The sequence below is a fragment of the Scyliorhinus torazame genome, chromosome 13 (genome assembly GCF_047496885.1).
Source record: "Scyliorhinus torazame isolate Kashiwa2021f chromosome 13, sScyTor2.1, whole genome shotgun sequence".
NCBI classification, from domain to species: Eukaryota; Metazoa; Chordata; class Chondrichthyes; order Carcharhiniformes; family Scyliorhinidae; genus Scyliorhinus; species Scyliorhinus torazame.
This window is the reverse complement of record NC_092719.1, coordinates 12,950,229-12,953,931: the sequence shown is the minus strand read 5'-3', so window position 1 is coordinate 12,953,931 and position 3,703 is coordinate 12,950,229. Positions and strand designations below refer to the sequence as shown.

Genomic DNA, 3,703 nt, shown 5'->3' with positions numbered 1-3,703 from the left:
GGAGGGGGAGGGAGGGGGAGGGGGGGAGGGAGGGGGAGGGGGGAGGGAGGGGGAGGGGGGAGGAGGGGGAGGGGGAGGGAGGGAGAGGGAGGGAGGGAGAGGGAGGGAGGGAGAGGGAGGGAGGAGAGAGGGAGGGGGAGGAGAGAGGAAGGGGAGGGGGAGGGGGAGGTGAGAGGGAGGGGGAGGGGGAGGAGAGGGGGAGGGGGAGGAGAGAGGGAGGGGGAGGGAGAGGGGGAGGAGAGGGGGAGGAGAGGGGGAGGAGAGGGGGAGGAGAGGGGGAGGGGGAGGAGGGAGGAGGGTGAGGGGGGGAGGAGGGAGGGTGAGGGGGGGAGGGGGAGGAGAGAGGGAGGGTGAGGGGGAGGAGAGAGGGAGGGTGAGGGGGGAGGAGAGAGGGGAGGGTGAGGGGGGAGGGTGAGGGGGGAGGGGGAGGGGGGGGAGGGGGGGAGGGGAGGGGAGGGGGGGAGGGGGAGGGGGGGAGGGGGAGGGGGGAGGGGGGGGAGGGGGGGGGGGGGAGGGGGAGGGGGGGAGGGGGGGGAGGGGGGGGAGGGGGGAGGGGGGGGAGGGGGGGGAGGGGGGGGGAGGGGGAGGGGGGGGGAGGGGGGGGAGGGGGGGGGGGAGGGGGGGAGGGGGAGGGGGGGAGGGGGGGAGGGGGAGGGGGGGAGGGGGAGGGGGGAGGGGGAGGGGGGGAGGGGGAGGGGGAGGGGGAGGGGGAGGGGGGAGGGGGAGGGGGAGGGGAGGGGGAGGGGGAGGGGAGGGGAGGGGGGAGGGGAGTGGGAGGGGGAGGGGAGGGGGAGGGGGAGGGGAGGGGGAGGGAGGGGAGGGGAGGGGGAGGGGAGGGGAGGGGAGGGGGAGGGGAGGGGGAGGGGAGGGGGAGGGGAGGGGGGGAGGGGGAGGGGGAGGGGAGGGGGAGGGGAGGGGGAGGGAGGGGGAGGAGGGGGGAGAGGGGGGAGGGAGAGGGGGGGGAGGGAGAGGGGGGGGAGAGGGGGGAGGGAGGGGGGAGAGGGGGGAGGGAGGGGGGGAGAGGGAGGGAGGGAGGGGGGAGAGGAGGGAGCGAGGGGGGGAGAGGGGGGGAGGGGGAGGAGGGGGGGAGGGGAGGGAGGGAGGGGGGGGAGGGAGGGAGGGGGGGGGAGGGAGGGGGAGGGAGGGGGGGGGAGGGAGGGGGAGGGGGGGGGGAGGAGGGGGAGGGAGGGGGGAGGGGGGGGGAGGGGGGAGGGAGGGGGGAGGGAGGGGGAGGAGGGGGAGGGAGGGGGAGGGAGGGGGAGGGAGGGAGGAGGGGGAGGGAGGGAGGGAGGGTGAGGGTGTGAGGGGGGGAGTGGGAGGGGGGAGGGGGGAGTGGGAGGGGGGAGAGTGGGAGGGGGGAGAGTGGGAGGGGGGAGGGGGAGAGTGAGGAGGGGGGCAGAGGGGGAGAGGGGGGGAGGGGGAGGGGGGATGGGGAGGGGGAGGGGGGATGGGGAGGGGGAGGGGGAGGGGGGATGGGGGAGGGGGAGGGGGAGGGGGGATGGGGATGGGAGGGGAGGGGAGGGGGAGGGAGGGGGAGGGGAGGGGGAGGGGAGGGGGAGGGGAGGGGGAGGGGGAGGGAGGGGGAGGGACAGGGGAGGGGGAGCGGAGGGGGGAGGGAAGGGGAGGGGGAGGGACGGAGGGGGGGTAGGGACGGAGGGGGGGTAGGGACGGAGGGGGGGTAGGGACGGAGGGGGGGTAGGGAGGGGAGGGGAGGGGGAGGGGAGGGGGAGGGAGGGGGAGGGAGGGAGGGGGAGGGGGAGGGAGGGAGAGGGGGAGAGACAGAGGGGGAGAGACAGAGGGGGAGAGACAGAGGGGGGAGAGACAGAGGGGGGAGAGACAGAGGGGGGAGAGACAGAGGGGGGAGAGACAGAGGGGGGAGAGACAGAGGGGGGGAGAGACAGAGGGGGAGAGACAGAGGGGGGAGAGAGACGGGGGCGAGAGAGAAGGGGGCGAGAGAGAAGGGGGGGAGAGAAGGCGGGGGAGAGAAGGCGGGGGAGAGAAGGCGGGGGAGAGAAGACGGGGGGGGGAGAGAGAGAACGGGGGGGAGAGGACGGGGGGGGAGAGAGACGGGGGGGGAGAGAGACGGGGGGGAGAGAGACGGGGGGGAGAGAGACGGGGGGGAGAGAGACGGGGGGAGAGAGCGGGGGGGAGAGAGACGGGGGGGAGAGAGACGGGGGGGAGAGAGAAGGGGGGGAGAGAGACGGGGGGGAGAGAGACGGGGGGGAGAGAGACGGGGGGAGAGAGAGACGGGGTGAGAGAGACGGGGGGAGAGAGAGACGGGGGGAGAGAGAGACGGGGGGAGAGAGAGACGGGGGGGGAGAGAGACGGGGGGGGAGGAGGAGACGGGGGGGGAGAGAGACGGGGGGGGGAGAGAGACGGGGGGGGGAGAGAGACGGGGGGGGAGAGAGACGGGGGGGGAGAGAGACGGGGGGGGAGAGAGACGGGGGGGGAGAGAGACGGGGGGGGAGAGAGACGGGGGGGAGAGAGACGGGGGGGGAGAGAGACGGGGGGGGAGAGAGACGGGGGGGGAGAGAGACGGGGGGGGAGAGAGACGGGGGGGGAGAGAGACGGGGGGGGAGAGAGACGGGGGGGGAGAGAGACGGGGGGGGAGAGAGACGGGGGGGGAGAGAGACGGGGGGGGGAGAGAGACGGGGGGGGGAGAGAGACGGGGGGGGAGAGAGACGGGGGGGGGAGAGAGACGGGGGGGGAGAGAGACGGGGGGGGGGGGAGAGAGACGGGGGGGGGGAGAGAGACGGGGGGGGAGAGAGACGGGGGGGGGAGAGAGACGGGGGGGGAGAGAGACGGGGGGGGAGAGAGACGGGGGGGGAGAGAGACGGGGGGGGAGAGAGACGGGGGGGGGAGAGAGACGGGGGGGAGAGAGACGGGGGGGAGAGAGACGGGGGGAGAGAGACGGGGGGAGAGACGGCGGGGGGAGAGACGGCGGGGGGAGAGACGGCGGGGGGGAGAGACGGCGGGGGGGAGAGACGGCGGGGGGGAGAGACGGCGGGGGGGAGAGACGGAGGGGGGAGGGAGACGGGGGGGGGGAGGAGACGGGGGGGGAGAGACAGGGGGGGAGCGATGGGGGTGAGACAGAGAGGGGTGAGATGGGGCGAGAAAGCGGGGGGAGACAGAGGGGGGAGTGACAGAGGGGGGGCAGAGACAGAGGGGGAGAGACAGTGGGGGGCGAGACAGAGGGGGGTGAGAGACAGAGGGGGGTGGAGAGACAGTGGGGGGGGAGAGACAGAGGGGGGGGAGAGACAGAGGGGGGGGCGACAGAGGGGGGTGAGAGACAGTGTGGGAGTGAGAGACACAGGGGGTGGTAGAGGGATCGGGGGGTTAGAGACGGGGGGTGTAGAGAGACGGGGGGGGTAGAGAGACAGGGGGCGTAGAGATACAGGGGGTGTTAGAGAGACAGGGGGGTTAGAGAGATGGGGGGGGGTTAGAGGCAGGTGGGGTTAGAGACAGGGAAGGCATAGAGAGACAGAGGGGTTATGTGGTGATATGCATCACTGTAAATACACAAGGGGTTAATGTAGATATACTGGGGACTAAATAAACATTAGAGGGAGCACCAGAGCATGACACGCAGACATTTTACCAATAGGTCAGTAAGGTAGGACACGACCAATGGGCAGTCAAGACACCCAGAGGTGACACTACCACAAGGGGGCGACCCATATAAAAGGACAGGGCACACATGCTC

The 3,703-nt window shown here is 73.9% G+C and overlaps 1 protein-coding gene across 16 annotated transcripts in view; it reads right to left on the bottom strand.

Moving 5' to 3' along the window:
• The window catches only part of celf2 (cugbp, Elav-like family member 2), a 1,037,523-nt gene that overhangs the window by 666,473 nt on the left and 367,347 nt on the right, over positions 1-3,703 (bottom strand). The gene's annotated exons all lie outside the window — the stretch shown is intronic.